We start from the raw sequence: 22,052 nt of genomic DNA, 5'->3' as shown, positions 1-22,052 counted from the left end.
CAGCTGTGGGTCTAGATATGGTCAATCCAGGTGGCATCACAGCCCCTGAACGAATTTTGTAAGAATTTCTCTCTCTTTCACTGTCTTTGTTTCACGGGTTTTTAAAAGTAATTGATTTTTATAATGGGGTTTAGCTGCTTTTCACTGCTGTGTTTATGCCGCTTTACACCCACTTGACTCACTTACAGAGAGATATCAATACATAGGTTTTAAGATTCTTACTAGTCAGATATATTCTTGGGCGGTGAATAGGGGGTGTTGAGTCCAATTCACTGAACTAGGAGTAGGTCTTGTCTATTACCTATTGGGTTTATGGAACGGTATCTGAGCTAATTTGAAACCCTTGTTTTATGCATCACCCCACCTCACCTTTCCCGTTAAGCAGCCATAGTGTGTTTTCTAAACGTGTGATTCTGTTCTGTTTTGTAATTCAGTTCAAGGGTAGCGGTTTTTACACTCCCTCTATAAGTGATATCTTATGATAAGTGTCTTTTTCTGTGTGACTTATTTCACTTAGAATCGTTGTACCTAAATTCACTCATCATGCTGCTACTAGCCTTATGACGTTGATTTCATGGCTGAGTGATAGTCCATTGCACCTAAGGACCACAACTTATTTATCCATTTTTCGCTTTCCTGGGATATTTAAGGTGTAACGAAGTGGAGGTTCTTGTCAACAGAGCAGCCCTAAACTTTGGGGTGCCTGTGTGTTGCTGATTTTTAGTTTTCCCAATTTATACGCCCATGAGTGGAAGTGCCCTAGGCTCTCTAAGCTGAGTTTTTTAGATGTTTCAGGACACACCGTACACTTCTCCAGAGTGGCTGTTGGCAATTTACATCCTGCCCATCAGCGTAGCAAGGCTCCCGTTTCTCCATGGCCTGTCCTGCATTTCTGGTTTTGACACTTTATTCAGCATGGCCCTTTTGACCGATGGGAAGCGAGACTACTTTGTAGCGCTGATTTGCCTTTCCAGGTTGCTTGGTTGGTCAAGAAGGGCGTATGCGTTTTTTCCTGAATATATTCAGGATAAAACGCATACGCCCTTTTTGGCCAAGGGCATCATTGTCGAGGTTTTGCCGCTTTTCCTGTGCTTTAAAGGCGATTCGAATCTCCCTCCTGAAATCTGTTTCCTGCAATTCTGCCTTGCTTTCAAATCCTCTTCGTTGCCTTTCCTCAATATATTTGTGGACGAGAGTGATCATTTATAAGTCTGCAGGTTTGTGAATTGCAGTGCCCCTGAGCTACATTTTTCAACTCGCTCTCTTGGGAGCTGGCCGCAAAAGCGCAGGATTGCTTCAGGCCCTACTCTGGTCCCGGGCGGCAGGCTGAGCCTTTGGTTAATTCTTCTTCCTGATGGGAAAATAGAGTGACCTGTGCCTGTCCCAACACCTAGAGCTAGTCTCTCATTGGTTCCCCCTCTTCCCGTTCATCCTCAGGACAAATTGCAACCTGTACGGAACAGGAGGTTAAAGGTGCTGATTCTTCAAAGAGGGAGATTGCTAGTAAAGCGGCTGGAATGGTGAACCCGAGCACAAGGAGATGAGAAATTAGGTGCGTTTTAGAAACGTTTCCCGATCACACGGTGTACCATCTTCTGGGTTTCTCATGCATGTTTTCGATGTAGGAAGATGCCCTTGAACCTGGAGATTTGGGACCCATGGGATGGGTACCACGCAGTATTACTTTAAAGGGTCTGCGTTTGCTCACTCAACCTCAAGAAACCTCTCAGCCCCAAGAGTGTCCACCCTTATGTCTCAATCTGCTGTGGGTCTAGATATGGTCAATCCAGGTGGCATCACAGCCCCTGAACGAATTTTGTAAGAATTTCTCTCTCTTTCACTGTCTTTGTTTCATGGGTTTTTAAAAGTAATTGATTTTTATAATGGGGTTTAGCTGCTTTTCACTGCTGTGTTTATGCCGCTTTACACGCACTTGACTCAATTACAGAGAGATATCAATACATAGGTTTTAAGATTCTTACTAGTCAGATATATTCTTGGGCGGTGAATAGGGGGTGTTGAGTCCAATTCACTGAGAAAGGAGTAGGTCTTGTCTATTACCTATTGGGTTTATGGAACGGTATCTGAGCTAATTTGAAACCCTTGTTTTATGCACCACCCCACCTCACCTTTCCCGTTAAGCAGCCATAGTGTGTTTTCTAAACCTGTGACTCTGTTCTGTTTTGTAATTCAGTTCAAGGGTTGCGGTTTTTACACTCCATCTATAAGTGATATCTTATGATAAGTGTCTTTTTCTGTGTGACTTATTTCACTTAGAATCGTCGTACCTAAATCCACTCATCATGCTGCTACTAGCCTTATGACGTTGATTTCATGGCTGAGTGATATTCCATTGTACATAAGGAGCACAACTTCTTTATCCATTTTTCTCTTTCCTGGGATATGTAAGGTGTAACGAAGTGGAGCTTCTTGTCAACAGAGCAGCCCTAAACTTTGGGGTTCCTGTGTCTTGCTGATTTTTAGTTTTCCCAGTTTATACGCCCATGAGTGGAAGTGCCCTATGCTCTCTAAGCTGAGTTTTTTAGATGTTTCAGGACACACCGTACACTTCTCCAGAGTGGCTGTTGGCAGTTTACATCTCGCCCATCAGCGTAGCAAGGCTCCCGTTTCTCCATGGCCTGTCCTGCATTTCTGGTTTTGACACTTTATTCAGCATGGCCCTTTTGACCTATGGGAAGCGAGACTTCTTTGTAACGCTGATTTGCCTTTCCAGGTTGCTTGGTTGGCTAAAAAGGGCGTATGCGATTTTTCCTGAATATATTCAGGAAAAAACGCATACGCCCTTTTTGGCCAAGGGCATCATTGTCGAGGTTTTGCCGCTTTTCCTGTGCTTTAAAGGCGATTCGAATCTCCCTCCTGAAATCTGTTTCCTGCAATTCTGCCTTGCTTTCAAATCCTCTTCGTTGCCTTCCCTCAATATATTTGTGGACGAGAGTGATCATTTATAAGTCTGCAGGTTTGTGAATTGCAGTGCCCCTGAGCTCCATGTTTCAACTCGCTTTCTTGTGAGTTGTCCGCAAAAGCGCAGGATTGCTTCAGGCCCTATTCTGGTCCCGGGCGGCAGGCTGAGCCTGTGGTTAATTCTTCTTCCTGATGGGAAAATAGAGTGACCTGTGCCTGTCCCAACACCTAGAGCTAGTCTCTCAGTGGTTCCCCCTCTTCCCGTTCATCCTCAGGACAAATTTCAACCTGTACGGAACAGGAGGTTAAAGGTGCTGATTCTTCAAAGAGGGAGATTGCTAGTAAAGCGGCTGGAATGGCGAACCCGAGCACAAGGAGATGAGAAATGAGGTGCGTTTTAGAAACGTTTCCCGATCACACGGTGTACCATCTTCTGGGTTTCTCATGCATGTTTTCGATGTAGGAAGATGCCCTTGAACCTGGAGATTTGGGACCCATGGGATGGGTACCACGCAGTATTACTTTAAAGGGTCTGCGTTTGCTCACCCAACCTCACCAAACCTCTCAGCCCCAAGAGTGTCCACCCTTATGTCTCAATCAGCTGTGGGTCTAGATATGGTCAATCCAGGTGGCATCACAGCCCCTGAACGAATTTTGTAAGAATTTCTCTCTCTTTCACTGTCTTTGTTTCACTGGTTTTTAAAAGTAATTTATTTTTATAATGGGGTTTAGCTGCTTTTCACTGCTGTGTTTATGCCGCTTTACACCCACTTGACTCACTTACAGAGAGATATCAATACATAGGTTTTAAGATTCTTACTAGTCACATATATTCTTGGGCGGTGAATAGGGGGTGTTGAGTCCAATTCACTGAGCTAGGAGTAGGTCTTGTCTATTACCTATTGGGTGTATGGAACGGTATCTGAGCTAATTTGAAACCCTTGTTTTATGCATCACCCCACCTCACCTTTCCCGTTAAGCAGCCATAGTGTGTTTTCTAAACGTGTGACTCTGTTCTGTTTTGTAATTCAGTTCAAGGGTAGCGGTTTTTACACTCCCTCTATAAGTGATATCTTATGATAAGTGTCTTTTTCTTCGTGACTTATTTCACTTAGAATCGTCGTACCTAAATTCACTCATCATGCTGCTACTAGCCTTATGACGTTGATTTCATGGCTGAGTGATATTCCATTGCACCTAAGGACCACAACTTCTTTATCTATTTTTCTCTTTCCTGGGATATTTAAGGTGTAACGAAGTGGAGGTTCTTGTCAACAGAGCAGCCCTAAACATTGGGGTGCCCGTGTCTTGCTGATTTTTGATTTTCCCAATTTATACGCCCATGAGTGGAAGTGCCCTATGCTCTCTAAGCTGAGTTTTTTAGATGTTTCAGGACACACCGTACACTTCTCCAGAGTGGCTGTTGGCAATTTACATCCTGCCCATCAGCGTAGCAAGGCTCCCGTTTCTCCATGGCCTGTCCTGCATTTCTGGTTTTGACACTTTATTCAGCATGGCCCTTTTGACCAATGGGAAGCGAGACTACTTTGTAGCGCTGATTTGCCTTTCCAGGTTGCTTGGTTGGCCAAAAAGGGCGTATGCGTTTTTTCCTGAATATATTCAGGAAAAAACGCATACGCCCTTTTAGGCCAAGGGCATCATTGTCGAGGTTTTGCCGCTTTTCCTGTGCTTTAAAGGCGATTCGAATCTCCCTCCTGAAATCTGTTTCCTGCAATTCTGCCTTGCTTTCAAATCCTCTTCGTTGCGTTCCCTCAATATATTTGTGGACGAGAGTGATCATTTATAAGTCTGCAGGTTTGTGAATTGCAGTGCCCCTGAGCTCCATTTTTCAACTCGCTCTCTTGGGAGCTGGCCGCAAAAGCGCAGGATTGCTTCAGGCCCTACTCTGGTCACGGGGGGGAGGCTGAGCCTGTGGTTAACTCTTCTTCCTGATGGGAAAATAGAGTGACCTGTGCCTGTTCAACACCTAGAGCTAGTCTCTCATTGGTTCCCCCTCTTCCCGTTCATCCTCAGGACAAATTGCAACCTGTACGGAACAGGAGGTTAAAGGTGCTGCTTCTTCAAAGAGGGAGATTGCTAGTAAAGCGGCTGGAATGGCGAACCCGAGCACAAGGAGATGAGAAATTAGGTGCGTTTTAGAAACCTTTCCCGATCACTCGGTGTACCATCTTCTGGGTTTCTCATGCATGTTTTCGATGTAGGAAGATGCCCTTGAACCTGGAGATTTGGGACCCATGGGATGGGTACCACGCAGTATTACTTTAAAGGGTCTGCGTTTGCTCACCCAACCTCACCAAACCTCTCAGCCCCAAGAGTGTCCACCCTTATGTCTCAATCTGCTGTGGGTCTAGATATGGTCAATCCAGGTGGCATCACAGCCCCTGAACGAATTTTGTAAGAATTTCTCTCTCTTTCACTGTCTTTGTTTCACGGGTTTTTAAAAGTAATTGATTTTATAATGGGGTTTAGCTGCTTTTCACTGCTGTGTTTATGCCCCTTTACACGCACTTGACTCAATTACAGAGAGATATCAATACATAGGTTTTAAGATTCTTACTAGTCAGATATATTCTTGGGCGGTGAATAGGGGGTGTTGAGTCCAATTCACTGAGAAAGGAGTAGGTGTTGTCTATTACCTATTGGGTTTATGGAACGGTATCTGAGCTAATTTGAAACCCTTGTTTTATGCACCACCCCACCTCACCTTTCCCGTTAAGCAGCCATAGTGTGTTTTCTAAACCTGTGACTCTGTTCTGTTTTGTAATTCAGTTCAAGGGTTGCGGTTTTTACACTCCCTCTATAAGTGATATCTTATGATAAGTGTCTTTTTCTGTGTGACTTATTTCACTTAGAATCGTCGTACCTAAATCCACTCATCATGCTGCTACTAGCCTTATGACGTTGATTTCATGGCTGAGTGATATTCCATTGTACATAAGGACCACAACTTCTTTATCCATTTTTCTCTTTCCTGGGATATGTAAGGTGTAACGAAGTGGAGCTTCTTGTCAACAGAGCAGCCCTAAACTTTGGGGTTCCTGTGTCTTGCTGATTTTTAGTTTTCCCAGTTTATACGCCCATGAGTGGAAGTGCCCTATGCTCTCTAAGCTGAGTTTTTTAGATGTTTCAGGACACACCGTACACTTCTCCAGAGTGGCTGTTGGCAGTTTACATCTCGCCCATCAGCGTAGCAAGGCTCCCGTTTCTCCATGGCCTGTCCTGCATTTCTGGTTTTGACACTTTATTCAGCATGGCCCTTTTGACCGATGGGAAGCGAGACTTCTTTGTAACGCTGATTTGCCTTTCCAGGTTGCTTGGTTGGCCAAAAAGGGCGTATGCGTTTTTTCCTGAATATATTCAGGAAAAAACGCATACGCCCTTTTTGGCCAAGGGCATCATTGTCGAGGTTTTGCCGCTTTTCCTGTGCTTTAAAGGCGATTCGAATCTCCCTTCTGAAATCTGTTTCCTGCAATTCTGCCTTGCTTTCAAATCCTCTTCGTTGCCTTCCCTCAATATATTTGTGGACGAGAGTGATCATTTATAAGTCTGCAGGTTTGTGAATTGCAGTGCCCCTGAGCTCCATTTTTCAACTCGCTCTCTTGGGAGCTGGCCGCAAAAGCGCAGGATTGCTTCAGGCCCTACTCTGGTCACGGGGGGGAGGCTGAGCCTGTGGTTAACTCTTCTTCCTGATGGGAAAATAGAGTGACCTGTGCCTGTTCAACACCTAGGGCTAGTCTCTCATTGGTTCCCCCTCTTCCCGTTCATCCTCAGGACAAATTGCAACCTGTACGGAACAGGAGGTTAAAGGTGCTGCTTCTTCAAAGAGGGAGTTTGCTAGTAAAGCGGCTGGAATGGCGAACCCGAGCACAAGGAGATGAGAAATTAGGTGCGTTTTAGAAACCTTTCCCGATCACTCGGTGTACCATCTTCTGGGTTTCTCATGCATGTTTTCGATGTAGGAAGATGCCCTTGAACCTGGAGATTTGGGACCCATGGGATGGGTACCACGCAGTATTACTTTAAAGGGTCTGCGTTTGCTCACCCAACCTCACCAAACCTCTCAGCCCCAAGAGTGTCCACCCTTATGTCTCAATCTGCTGTGGGTCTAGATATGGTCAATCCAGGTGGCATCACAGCCCCTGAACGAATTTTGTAAGAATTTCTCTCTCTTTCACTCTCTTTGTTTCACGGGTTTTTAAAAGTAATTGATTTTTATAATGGGGTTTAGCTGCTTTTCACTGCTGTGTTTATGCCGCTTTACACGCACTTGACTCAATTACAGAGAGATATCAATACATAGGTTTTAAGATTCTTACTAGTCAGATATATTCTTGGGCGGTGAATAGGGGGTGTTGAGTCCAATTCACTGAGAAAGGAGTAGGTCTTGTCTATTACCTATTGGGTTTATGGAACGGTATCTGAGCTAATTTGAAACCCTTGTTTTATGCACCACCCCACCTCACCTTTCCCGTTAAGCAGCCATAGTGTGTTTTCTAAACCTGTGACTCTGTTCTGTTTTGTAATTCAGTTCAAGGGTTGCGGTTTTTACACTCCATCTATAAGTGATATCTTATGATAAGTGTCTTTTTCTGTGTGACTTATTTCACTTAGAATCGTCGTACCTAAATCCACTCATCATGCTGCTACTAGCCTTATGACGTTGATTTCATGGCTGAGTGATATTCCATTGTACATAAGGACCACAACTTCTTTATCCATTTTTCTCTTTCCTGGGATATGTAAGGTGTAACGAAGTGGAGTTTCTTGTCAACAGAGCAGCCCTAAACTTTGGGGTGCCTGTGTCTTGCTGATTTTTAGTTTTCCCAATTTATACGCCCATGAGTGGAAGTGCCCTAGGCTCTCTAAGCTGAGTTTTTTAGACGTTTCAGGACACACCGTACACTTCTCCAGAGTGGCTGTTGGCAATTTACATCCTGCCAATCAGCGTAGCAAGGCTCCCGTTTCTCCATGGCCTGTCCTGCATTTCTGGTTTTGACACTTTATTCAGCATGGCCCTTTAGACCGATGGGAAGCGAGACTACTTTGTAGCGCTGATTTGCCTTTCCAGGTTGCTTGGTTGGCCAAGAAGGGCGTATGCGTTTTTTCCTGAATATATTCAGGAAAAAACGCATACGCCCTTTTTGGCCAAGGGCATCATTGTCGAGGTTTTTCCGCTTTTCCTGTGCTTTAAAGGCGATTCGAATCTCCCTCCTGAAATCTGTTTCCTGCAATTCTGCCTTGCTTTCAAATCCTCTTCGTTGCCTTCCCTCAATATATTTGTGGACGAGAGTGATTATTTATAAGTCTGCAGGTTTGTGAATTGCAGTGCCCCTGAGCTCCATGTTTCAACTCGCTTTCTTGTGAGTTGTCCGCAAAAGCGCAGGATTGCTTCAGGCCCTATTCTGGTCCCGGGCGGCAGGCTGAGCCTGTGGTTAATTCTTCTTCCTGATGGGAAAATAGAGTGACCTGTGCCTGTCCCAACACCTAGAGCTAGTCTCTCATTGGTTCTCCCTCTTCCCGTTCATCCTCAGGACAAATTGCAACCTGTACGGAACAGGAGGTTAAAGGTGCTGATTCTTCAAAGAGGGAGATTGCTAGTAAAGCGGCTGAAATGGCGAACCCGAGCACAAGGAGATGAGAAATTAGGTGCGTTTTAGAAACGTTTCCCGATCACACGGTGTACCATCTTCTGGGTTTCTCATGCATGTTTTCGATGTAGGAAGATGCCCTTGAACCTGGAGATTTGGGACCCATGGGATGGGTACCAGGCAGTATTACTTTAAAGGGTCTGCGTTTGCTCACCCAACCTCACCAAACCTCTCAGCCCCAAGAGTGTCCACCCTTATGTCTCAATCAGCTGTGGGTCTAGATATGGTCAATCCAGGTGGCATCACAGCCCCTGAACGAATTTTGTAAGAATTTCTCTCTCTTTCACTGTCTTTGTTTCACTGGTTTTTAAAAGTAATTGATTTTTATAATGGGGTTTAGCTGCTTTTCACTGCTGTGTTTATGCCGCTTTACACCCACTTGACTCACTTACAGAGAGATATCAATACATAGGTTTTAAGATTCTTACTAGTCAGATATATTCTTGGGCGGTGAATAGGGGGTGTTGAGTCCAATTCACTGAGCTAGGAGTAGGTCTTGTCTATTACCTATTGGGTTTATGGAACGGTATCTGAGCTAATTTCAAACCCTTGTTTTATGCATCACCCCACCTCACCTTTCCCGTTAAGCAGCCATAGTGTGTTTTCTAAACGTGTGACTCTGTTCTGTTTTGTAATTCAGTTCAAGGGTAGCGGTTTTTACACTCCCTCTATAAGTGATATCTTATGATAAGTGTCTTTTTCTGTGTGACTTATTTCACTTAGAATCGTTGTACCTAAATTCACTCATCATGCTGCTACTAGCCTTATGACGTTGATTTCATGGCTGAGTGATATTCCATTGCACTTAAGGACCACAACTTCTTTATCCATTTTTCTCTTTCCTGGGATATTTAAGGTGTAACGAAGTGGAGGTTCTTGTCAACAGAGCAGCCCTAAACTTTGGGGTGCCTGTGTCTTGCTGATTTTTAGTTTTCCCAATTTATACGCCCATGAGTGGAAGTGCCCTAGGCTCTCTAAGCTGAGTTTTTTAGATGTTTCAGGACACACCGTACACTTCTCCAGAGTGGCTGTTGGCAATTTACATCCTGCCCATCAGCGTAGCAAGGCTCCCGTTTCTCCATGGCCTGTCCTGCATTTCTGGTTTTGACACTTTATTCAGCATGGCCCTTTTGACCGATGGGAAGCGAGACTACTTTGTAGCGCTGATTTACCTTTCCAGGTTGCTTGGTTGGCCAAGAAGGGCGTATGCGTTTTTTCCTGAATATATTCAGGAAAAAACGCATACGCCCTTTTTGGCCAAGGGCATCATTGTCGAGGTTTTGCCGCTTTTCCTGTGCTTTAAAGGCGATTCGAATCTCCCTCCTGAAATCTGTTTCCTGCAATTCTGCCTTGCTTTCAAATCCTCTTCGTTGCCTTCCCTCAATATATTTGTGGACGAGAGTGATCATTTATAAGTCTGCAGGTTTGTGAATTGCAGTGCCCCTGAGCTCCATGTTTCAACTCGCTTTCTTGTGAGTTGTCCGCAAAAGCGCAGGATTGCTTCAGGCCCTATTCTGGTCCCGGGCGGCAGGCTGAGCCTGTGGTTAATTCTTCTTCCTGATGGGAAAATAGAGTGACCTGTGCCTGTCCCAACACCTAGAGCTAGTCTCTCATTGGTTCCCCCTCTTCCCGTTCATCCTCAGGACAAATTGCAACCTGTACGGAACAGGAGGTTAAAGGTGCTGATTCTTCAAAGAGGGAGATTGCTAGTAAAGCGGCTGGAATGGCGAACCCGAGCACAAGGAGATGAGAAATGAGGTGCGTTTTAGAAACGTTTCCCGATCACACGGTGTACCATCTTCTGGGTTTCTCATGCATGTTTTCGATGTAGGAAGATGCCCTTGAACCTGGAGATTTGGGACCCATGGGATGGGTACCAGGCAGTATTACTTTAAAGGGTCTTCGTTTGCTCACCCAACCTCACCAAACCTCTCAGCCCCAAGAGTGTCCACCCTTATGTCTCAATCAGCTGTGGGTCTAGATATGGTCAATCCAGGTGGCATCACAGCCCCTGAACGAATTTTGTAAGAATTTCTCTCTCTTTCACTGTCTTTGTTTCACTGGTTTTTAAAAGTAATTGATTTTTATAATGGGGTTTAGCTGCTTTTCACTGCTGTGTTTATGCCGCTTTACACCCACTTGACTCACTTACAGAGAGATATCAATACATAGGTTTTAAGATTCTTACTAGTCAGATATATTCTTGGGCGGTGAATAGGGGGTGTTGAGTCCAATTCACTGAGCTAGGAGTAGGTCTTGTCTATTACCTATTGGGTTTATGGAACGGTATCTGAGCTAATTTGAAACCCTTGTTTTATGCATCACCCCACCTCACCTTTCCCGTTAAGCAGCCATAGTGTGTTTTCTAAACGTGTGACTCTGTTCTGTTTTGTAATTCAGTTCAAGGGTAGCGGTTTTTACACTCCCTCTATAAGTGATATCTTATGATAAGTGTCTTTTTCTGTGTGACTTATTTCACTTAGAATCGTTGTACCTAAATTCACTCATCATGCTGCTACTAGCCTTATGACGTTGATTTCATGGCTGAGTGATATTCCATTGCACCTAAGGACCACAACTTCTTTATCCATTTTTCTCTTTCCTGGGATATTTAAGGTGTAACGAAGTGGAGGTTCTTGTCAACAGAGCAGCCCTAACCTTTGGGGTGCCTGTGTCTTGCTGATTTTTAGTTTTCCCAATTTATACGCCCATGAGCGGAAGTGCCCTATGCTCTCTAAGCTGAGTTTTTAGATGTTTCAGGACACACCGTACACTTCTGCAGAGTGGTTGTTGGCAATTTACATCTCGCCCATCAGCGTAGCAAGGCTCCCGTTTCTCCATGGCCTGTCCTGCATTTCTTGTTTTGACACTTTATTCAGCATGGCCCTTTTGACAGATGGGAAGCGAGACTTCTTTGTAGCGCTGATTTGCCTTTCCAGGTTGCTTGGTTTTCCAAAAAGGGCGTATGCGTTTTTTCCTGAATATATTCAGGAAAAAACGCATACGCCCTTTTTGGCCAAGGGCATCATTGTCGAGGTTTTGCCGCTTTTCCTGTGCTTTAAAGGCGATTCGAATCTCCCTCCTGAAATCTGTTTCCTGCAATTCTGCCGTGCTTTCAAATCCTCTTCGTTGCCTTCCCTCAATATATTTGTGGACGAGAGTGATCATTTATAAGTCTGCAGGTTTGTGAATTGCAGTGCCCCTGAGCTCCATTTTTCAACTCGCTTTCTTGGGAGCTGGCCGCAAAAGCGCAGGATTGCTTCAGGCCCTACTCTGGTCCCGGGCGGCAGGCTGAGTCTGTGGTTAATTCTTCTTCCTGATGGGAAAATAGAGTGACCTGTGCCTGTCCCAACACCTAGAGCTAGTCTCTCATTGGTTCCCCCTCTTCCCGTTCATCCTCAGGACAAATTGCAACCTGTACTGAACAGGAGGTTAAAGGTGCTGATTCTCCAAGGAGGGAGATTGCTAGTAAAGCGGCTGGAATGGCGACCCCGAGCACAAGTAGATGAGAAATGAGGTGCGTTTTAGAAACGTTTCACGATCACACGGTGTACCATCTTCTGGGTTTCTCATGCATGTTTTCGATGTAGGAAGATGCCCTTGAACCTGGAGATTTGGGACCCATGGGATGGGTACCACGCAGTATTACTTTAAAGGGTCTGCGTTTGCTCACCCAACCTCAACAAACCTCTCAGCCCCAAGAGTGTCCACCCTTATGTCTCAATCAGCTGTGGGTCTAGATATGGTCAATCCAGGTGGCATCACAGCCCCTGAACGAATTTTGTAAGAATTTCTCTCTCTTTCACTGTCTTTGTTTCACGGGTTTTTAAAAGTAATTGATTTTTATAATGGGGTTTAGCTGCTTTTCACTGCTGTGTTTATGCCGCGTTACACCCACTTGACTCACTTACAGAGAGATATCAATACATAGGTTTTAAGATTCTTACTAGTCAGATATATTCTTGGGCGGTGAATAGGGAGTGTTGAGTCCAATTCACTGAGAAAGGAGTAGGTCTTGTCTATTACCTATTGGGTTTATGGAACGGTATCTGAGCTAATTTGAAACCCTTGTTTTATGCATCACCCCACCTCACCTTTCCCGTTAAGCAGCCATAGTGTGTTTTCTAAACGTGTGACTCTGTTCTGTTTTGTAATTCAGTTCAAGGGTAGCGGTTTTTACACTCCCTCTATAAGTGATATCTTATGATAAGTGTCTTTTTCTGTGTGACTTATTTCACTTAGAATCGTTGTACCTAAATTCACTCATCATGCTGCTACTAGCCTTATGACGTTGATTTCATGGCTGAGTGATATTCCATTGCACCTAAGGACCACAACTTCTTTATCCATTTTTCTCTTTCCTGGGATATTTAAGGTGTAACGAAGTGGAGGTTCTTGTCAACAGAGCAGCCCTAAACTTTGGGGTGCCTGTGTCTTGCTGATTTTTAGTTTTCCCAATTTATACGCCCATGAGTGGAAGTGCCCTAGGCTCTCTAAGCTGAGTTTTTTAGATGTTTCAGGACACACCGTACACTTCTCCAGAGTGGCTGTTGGCAATTTACATCCTGTCCATCAGCATAGCAAGGCTCCCGTTTCTCCATGGCCTGTCCTGCATTTCTGGTTTTGACACTTTATTCAGCATGGCCCTTTTGACCGATGGGAAGCGAGACTACTTTGTAGCGCTGATTTGCCTTTCCAGGTTGCTTGGTTGGCCAAGAAGGGCGTATGCGTTTTTTCCTGAATATATTCAGGAAAAAACGCATACGCCCTTTTTGGCCAAGGGCATCATTGTCGAGGTTTTGCCGCTTTTCCTGTGCTTTAAAGGCGATTCGAATCTCCCTCCTGAAATCTGTTTCCTGCAATTCTGCCTTGCTTTCAAATCCTCTTCGTTGCCTTCCCTCGATATATTTGTGGACGAGAGTTATCATTTATAAGTCTGCAGGTTTGTGAATTTCAGTGCCCCTGAGCTCCATTTTTCAACTCGCTTTCTTGGGAGCTGGCCGCAAAAGCGCAGGATTGCTTCAGGCCCTAATCTGGTCCGGGGCGGCAGGCTGAGCCTGTGGTTAATTCTTCTTCCTCATGGCAAAATAGAGTGACCTGTGCCTGTCGCAACACCTAGAGCTAGTCTCTCATTGGTTCCCCCTCTTCCCGTTCATCCTCAGGACAAATTGCAACCTGTACGGAACAGGAGTTTAAAGGTGCTGATTCTTCAAAGAGGGAGATTGCTAGTAAAGCGGCTGGAATGGCGAACCCGAGCACAAGGAGATGAGAAATGAGGTGCGTTTTAGAAACGTTTCCCGATCACACGGTGTACCATCTTCTGGGTTTCTCATGCATGTTTTCGATGTAGGAAGATGCCCTTGAACCTGGAGATTTGGGACCCATGGGATGGGTACCACGCAGTATTACTTTAAAGGGTCTGCGTTTGCTCACCCAACCTCAACAAATCTCTCAGCCCCAAGAGTGTCCACCCTTATGTCTCAATCAGCTGTGGGTCTAGATATGGTCAATCCAGGTGGCATCACAGCCCCTGAACGAATTTTGTAAGAATTTCTCTCTCTTTCACTGTCTTTGTTTCACGGGTTTTTAAAAGTAATTGATTTTTATAATGGGGTTTAGCTGCTTTTCACTGCTGTGTTTATGCCGCGTTACACCCACTTGACTCACTTACAGAGAGATATCAATACATAGGTTTTAAGATTCTTACTAGTCAGATATATTCTTGGGCGGTGAATAGGGAGTGTTGAGTCCAATTCACTGAGAAAGGAGTAGGTCTTGTCTATTACCTATTGGGTTTATGGAACGGTATCTGAGCTAATTTGAAACCCTTGTTTTATGCATCACCCCACCTCACCTTTCCCGTTAAGCAGCCATAGTGTGTTTTCTAAACGTGTGACTCTGTTCTGTTTTGTAATTCAGTTCAAGGGTAGCGGTTTTTACACTCCCTCTATAAGTGATATCTTATGATAAGTGTCTTTTTCTGTGTGACTTATTTCACTTAGAATCGTTGTACCTAAATTCACTCATCATGCTGCTACTAGCCTTATGACGTTGATTTCATGGCTGAGTGATATTCCATTGCACCTAAGGACCACAACTTCTTTATCCATTTTTCTCTTTCCTGGGATATTTAAGGTGTAACGAAGTGGAGGTTCTTGTCAACAGAGCAGCCCTAAACTTTGGGGTGCCTGTGTCTTGCTGATTTTTAGTTTTCCCAATTTATACGCCCATGAGTGGAAGTGCCCTAGGCTCTCTAAGCTGAGTTTTTTAGATGTTTCAGGACACACCGTACACTTCTCCAGAGTGGCTGTTGGCAATTTACATCCTGTCCATCAGCATAGCAAGGCTCCCGTTTCTCCATGGCCTGTCCTGCATTTCTGGTTTTGACACTTTATTCAGCATGGCCCTTTTGACCGATGGGAAGCGAGACTACTTTGTAGCGCTGATTTGCCTTTCCAGGTTGCTTGGTTGGCCAAGAAGGGCGTATGCGTTTTTTCCTGAATATATTCAGGAAAAAACGCATACGCCCTTTTTGGCCAAGGGCATCATTGTCGAGGTTTTGCCGCTTTTCCTGTGCTTTAAAGGCGATTCGAATCTCCCTCCTGAAATCTGTTTCCTGCAATTCTGCCTTGCTTTCAAATCCTCTTCGTTGCCTTCCCTCGATATATTTGTGGACGAGAGTTATCATTTATAAGTCTGCAGGTTTGTGAATTTCAGTGCCCCTGAGCTCCATTTTTCAACTCGCTTTCTTGGGAGCTGGCCGCAAAAGCGCAGGATTGCTTCAGGCCCTAATCTGGTCCGGGGCGGCAGGCTGAGCCTGTGGTTAATTCTTCTTCCTCATGGCAAAATAGAGTGACCTGTGCCTGTCGCAACACCTAGAGCTAGTCTCTCATTGGTTCCCCCTCTTCCCGTTCATCCTCAGGACAAATTGCAACCTGTACGGAACAGGAGGTTAAAGGTGCTGATTCTTCAAGGAGGGAGATTGCTAGTAAAGCGGATGGAATGGCTAACCCGAGCACAAGGAGATGAGAAATTAGGTGCGTTTTAGAAACGTTTCCCGATCACACGGTGTACCATCTTCTGGGTTTCTCATGCATGTTTTCGATGTAGGAAGATTCCCTTGAACCTGGAGATTTGGGACCCATGGGATGGGTACCACACAGTATTACTTTAAAGGGTCTGCGTTTGCTCACCCGACCTCACCAAACCTCTCAGCCCCAAGAGTGTCCACCCTTATGTCTCAATCAGCTGTGGGTCTAGATATGGTCAATCCAGGTGGCATCACAGCCCCTGAACGAATTTTGTAAGAATTTCTCTCTCTTTCACTGTCTTTGTTTCACGGGTTTTTAAAAGTAATTGATTTTTATAATGGGGTATACCTGCTTTTCACTGCTGTGTTTATGCCGCTTTACACCCACTTGACTCACTTACAGAGAGATATCAATACATAGGTTTTAAGATTCTTACTAGTCAGATATATTCTTGGGCGGTGAATAGGGGGTGTTGAGTCCAATTCACTGAGCTAGGAGTAGGTCTTGTCTATTACATATTGGGTTTATGGAACGGTATCTGAGCTAATTTGAAACCCTTGTTTTATGCATCACCCCACCTCAACTTTCCCGTTAAGCAGCCATAGTGTGTTTTCTAAACGTGTGACTCTGTTCTGTTTTGTAATTCAGTTCACGGGTAGCGGTTTTTACACTCCCTCTATAAGTGATATCTTATGATAAGTGTCTTTTTCTGTGTGACTTATTTCACTTAGAATCGTCGTACCTAAATCCACTCATCATGCTGCTACTACCCTTATGACGCTGATTTCATGGCTGAGTGATATTCCATTGTACATAAGGACCACAACTTCTTTATCCATTTTTCTCTTTCCTGGGATATTTAAGGTGTAACGAAGTGGAGGTTCTTGGCAACAGAGCAGCCCTAAACTTTGGGGTTCCTGTGTCTTGCTGATTTTTAGTTTTCCCAATTTATACGCCCATGAGTGGAAGTGCACTAGGCTCTCTAAGCTGAGTTTTTTAGATGTTTCAGGACACACCGTACACTTCTCCAGAGTGGCTGTTGGCAATTTACATCTCGCCCATCAGCGTAGTAAGGCTCCCGTTTCTCCATGGCCTGTCCTGCATTTCTGGTTTTGACACTTTATTCAGCATGGCCCTTTTGACTGATGGGAAGCGAGACTTCTTTGTAGCGCTGATTTGCCTTTCCAGGTTGCTTGGTTGGCCAAAAAGGGCGTATGCGTTTTTTCCTGAATATATTCAGGAAAAAACGCATACGCCCTTTTTGGCCAAGGGCATCATTGTCGAGGTTTTGCCGCTTTTCCTGTGCTTTAAAGGCGATTCGAATCTCCCTCCTGAAATCTGTTTCCAGCAATTCTGCCTTGCTTTCAAATCCTCTTCGTTGCCTTCCCTCGATATATTTGTGGGCGAGAGTTATCATTTATAAGTCTGCAGGTTTATTAATTGCAGTGCCCCTGAGCTCCATTTTTCAACTCGCTTTCTTGGGAGCTGGCCGCAAAAGCGCAGGATTGCTTCAGGCCCTACTCTGGTCCCGGGCGGCAGGCTGAGCCTGTGGTTAATTCTTCTTCCTGATGGGAAAATAGAGTGACCTGTGCCTGTCCCAACACCTAGAGCTAGTCTCTCATTGGTTCCCCCTCTTCCCGTTCATCCTCAGGACAAATTGCAACCTGTACGGAACAGGAGGTTAAAGGTGCTGATTCTTCAAGGAGGGAGATTGCTAGTAAAGCGGATGGAATGGCGAACCCGAGCACAAGGAGATGAGAAATGAGGTGCGTTTTAGAAACGTTTCCCGATAACACGGTGTACCATCTTCTGGGTTTCTCATGCATGTTTTCGATGTAGGAAGATGCCCTTGAACCTGGAGATTTGGGACCCATGGGATGGGTACCACACAGTATTACTTTAAAGGGTCTGCGTTTGCTCACCCGACCTCACCAAACCTCTCAGCCCCAAGAGTGTCCACCCTTATGTCTCAATCAGCTGTGGGTCTAGATATGGTCAATCCAGGTGGCATCACAGCCCCTGAACGAATTTAGTAAGAATTTCTCTCTCTTTCACTGTCTTTGTTTCACGGGTTTTTAAAAGTAATTGATTTTTATAATGGGGTATAGCTGCTTTTCACTGCTGTGTTGATGCCGCTTTACACCCACTTGACTCACTTACAGAGAGATATCAATACATAGGTTTTAAGATTCTTACTAGACAGATATATTCTTGGGCGGTGAATAGGGGGTGTTGAGTCAAATTCACTGAGCTAGGAGTAGGTCTTGTCTATTACATATTGGGTTTATGGAACGGTATCTGAGCTAATTTGAAACCCCTGTTTTATGCATCACCCCACCTCACCTTTCCCGTTAAGCAGCCATAGTGTGTTTTCTAAACGTGTGACTCTGTTCTGTTTTGTAATTCAGTTCACGGGTAGCGGTTTTTACACTCCCTCTATAAGTGATATCTTATGATAAGTGTCTTTTTCTATGTGACTTATTTCACTTAGAATCGTCGTACCTAAATCCTCTCATCATGCTGCTACTAGCCTTATGACGTTGATTTCATGGCTGTGTGATATTCCATTGTACATAAGGACCACAGCTTCATTGTCCATTTTTCTCTTTCCTGGGATATTTAAGGTGTAACGAAGTGGAGGTTCTTGGCAACAGAGCAGCCCTAAACTTTGGGGTTCCTGTGTCTTGCTGATTTTTAGTTTTCCCAATTTATACGCCCATGAGTGGAAGTGCCCTAGGCTCTCTAAGCTGAGTTTTTTAGATGTTTCAGGACACACCGTACACTTCTCCAGAGTGGCTGTTGGCAATTTACATCTCGCCCATCAGCGTAGCAAGGCTCCCGTTTCTCCATGGCCTGTCCTGCATTTCTGGTTTTGACACTTTATTCAGCATGGGCCTTTTGACCGATGGGAAGCGAGACTTCTTTGTAGCGCTGATTTGCCTTTCCAGGTTGCTTGGTTGGCCAAAAAGGGCGTATGCGTTTTTTCCTGAATATATTCAGGAAAAAAGGCATACGCCCTTTTTGGCCAAGGGCATCATTGTCGAGGTTTTGCCCCTTTTCCTGTGCTTTAAAGGCGATTCGAATCTCCCTCCTGAAATCTGTTTCCTGCAATTCTGCCTTGCTTTCAAAACCTCTTCGTTGCCTTCCGTCGATATATTTGTGGACGAGAGTTATCATTTATAAGTCTGCAGGTTTGTGAATTGCAGTGCCCCTGAGCTCCATTTTTCCACTCGCTTTCTTGGGAGCTGGCCGCAAAAGTGTAGGATTGCTTCAGGCCCTACACTGGTCCCGGGCGGCAGGCTGAGCCTGTGGTTAATTCTTCTTCCTTATGGGAAAATAGAGTGACCTGTGCCTGTCCCAACACCTAGAGCTAGTCTCTCATTGGTTCCCCCTCTTCCCGTTCATCCTCAGCACAAATTGCAACCTGTACGGAACAGGAGGTTAAAGGTGCTGATTCTTCAAAGAGGGAGATTGCTAGTAAAGCGGCTGGAATGGCGAACCCGAGCACAAGGAGATGAGAAATTAGGTGCGTTTTAGAAACCTTTCCCGATCACACGGTGTACCATCTTCTGGGTTTCTCATGCATGTTTTCGATGTAGGAAGATGCCCTTGAACCTGGAGATTTGGGACCCATGGGATGGGTACCACGCAGTATTACTTTAAAGGGTCTGCGTTTGCTCACCCAACCTCACCAAACCTCTCAGCCCCAAGAGTGTCCACCCTTATGTCTCAATCAGCTGTGGGTCTAGATATGGTCAATCCAGGTGGCATCACAGCCCCTGAACGAATTTTGTAAGAATTTCTCTCTCTTTCACTGTCTTTGTTTCACGGGTTTTTAAAAGTAATTGATTTTTATAATGGGGTATAGCTGCTTTTCACTGCTGTGTTTATGCCGCTTTACACCCACTTGACTCACTTACAGAGAGATATCAATACATAGGTTTTAAGATTCTTACTAGTCAGATATATTCTTGGGCGGTGAATAGGGGGTGTTGAGTCCAATTCACTGAGCTAGGAGTAGGTCTTGTCTATTACATATTGGGTTTATGGAACGGTATCTGAGCTAATTTGAAACCCCTGTTTTATGCATCACCCCACCTCAACTTTCCCGTTAAGCAGCCATAATGTGTTTTCTAAACGTGTGACTCTGTTCTGTTTTGTAATGCAGTTCACGGGTAGCGGTTTTTACACTCCCTCTATAAGTGATATCTTATGATAAGTGTCTTTTTCTGTGTGACTTATTTCACTTAGAATCGTCGTACCTAAATCCACTCATCATGCTGCTACTAGCCTTATGACGTTGATTTCATGGCTGAGTGATATTCCATTGTACATAAGGACCACAACTTCTTTATCCATTTTTCTCTTTCCTGGGATATTTAAGGTGTAACGAAGTGGAGGTTCTTGGCAACAGAGCAGCCCTAAACTTTGGGGTTCCTGTGTCTTGCTGATTTTTAGTTTTCCCAATTTATACGCCCATGTGTGGAAGTGCCGTAGGCTCTCGAAGCTGAGTTTTTTAGATGTTTCAGGACACACCGTACACTTCTCCAGAGTGGCTGTTCTGTTTCCTGCATTTCTGCCTTGCTTTCAAAACCTCTTCGTTGCCTTCCGTCGATATATTTGTGGACGAGAGTTATCATTTATAAGTCTGCAGGTTTGTGAATTGCAGTGCCCCTGAGGTCCATTTTTCAACTCGCTTTCTTGGGAGCTGGCCGCAAAAGTGTAGGATTTCTTCAGGCCCTACTCTGATCCCGGGCGGCAGGCTGAGCCTGTGGTTAATTCTTCTTCCTTATGGGAAAATAGAGTGACCTGTGCCTGTCCCAACACCTATAGCTAGTCTCTCATTGGTTCCCCCTCTTCCCGTTCATCCTCAGGACAAATTCCAACCTGTACGGAACAGGAGGTTAAAGGTGCTGATTCTTCAAGGAGGGAGATTGCTAGTAAAGTGGATGGAATGGCGAACCCGAGCACAAGGAGATGAGAAATGAGGTGCGTTTTAGAAACGTTTCCCGATCACACGGTGTACCATCTTCTGGGTTTCTCATGCATGTTTTCGATGTAGGAAGATGCCCTTGAACCTGGAGATTTCGGACCCATGGGATGGGTACCACGCAGTATTACTTTAAAGGGTCTGCGTTTGCTCACCCAACCTCAACAAACCTCTCAGCCCCATGAGTGTCCACCCTTATGTCTCAATCAGCTGTGGGTCTAGATATGGTCAATCCAGGTGGCATCACAGCCCCTGAACGAATTTTGTAAGAATTTCTCTCTCTTTCACTGTCTTTGTTTCACGGGTTTTTAAAAGTAATTGATTTTTATAATGGGGTATAGCTGCTTTTCACTGCTGTGTTTATGCCGCTTTACACCCACTTGACTCACTTACAGAGAGATATCAATACATAGGTTTTAAGATTCTTACTAGTGAGATATATTCTTGGGCGGTGAATAGGGGGTGTTGAGTCCAATTCACTGAGCTAGGAGTAGGTCTTGTCTATTACATATTGGGTTTCTGGAACGGTATCTGAGCTAATTTGAAACCCCTGTTTTATGCATCACCCCACCTCACCTTTCCCGTTAAGCAGCCATAGTGTGTTTTCTAAACGTGTGACTCTGTTCTGTTTTGTAATTCAGTTCACGGGTAGCGGTTTTTACACTCCCTCTATAAGTGATATCTTATGATAAGTGTCTTTTTCTATGTGACTTATTTCACTTAGAATCGTCGTACCTAAATCCTCTCATCATGCTGCTACTAGCCTTATGACGTTGATTTCATGGCTGAGTGATATTCCATTGTACATAAGGACCACAGCTTCATTATCCATTTTTCTCTTTCCTGGGATTTTTAAGGTGTAACAAAGTGGAGGTTCTTGGCAACAGAGCAGCCCTAAACTTTGGGGTTCCTGTGTCTTGCTGATTTTTAGTTTTCCCAATTTATACGCCCATGAGTGGAAGTGCCCTAGGCTCTCTAAGCTGAGTTTTTTAGATGTTTCAGGACACACCGTACACTTCTCCAGAGTGGCTGTTGGCAATTTACATCTCGCCCATCAGCGTAGCAAGGCTCCCGTTTCTCCATGGCCTGTCCTGCATTTCTGGTTTTGACACTTTATTCAGCATGGGCCTTTTGACCGATGGGAAGCGAGACTTCTTTGTAGCGCTGATTTGCCTTTCCAGGTTGCTTGGTTGGCCAAAAAGGGCGTATGCGTTTTTTCCTGAATATATTCAGGAAAAAACGCATACGCCCTTTTTGGCCAAGGGCAACATTGTCGAGGTTTTGCCGCTTTTCCTGTGCTTTAAAGGCGATTCGAATCTCCCTCCTGAAATCTGTTTCCTGCAATTCTGCCTTGCTTTCAAAACCTCTTCGTTGCCTTCCGTCGATATATTTGTGGACGAGAGTTATCATTTATAAGTCTGCAGGTTTGTGAATTGCAGT

Source organism: Balaenoptera physalus (genome assembly GCF_965194825.1).
Source record: "Balaenoptera physalus genome assembly, chromosome: 8".
In the NCBI taxonomy this organism is placed as follows: Eukaryota; Metazoa; Chordata; class Mammalia; order Artiodactyla; family Balaenopteridae; genus Balaenoptera; species Balaenoptera physalus.
The sequence above is the reverse complement of the archived record's forward strand: the minus strand, read 5'-3'. Positions refer to the sequence as shown.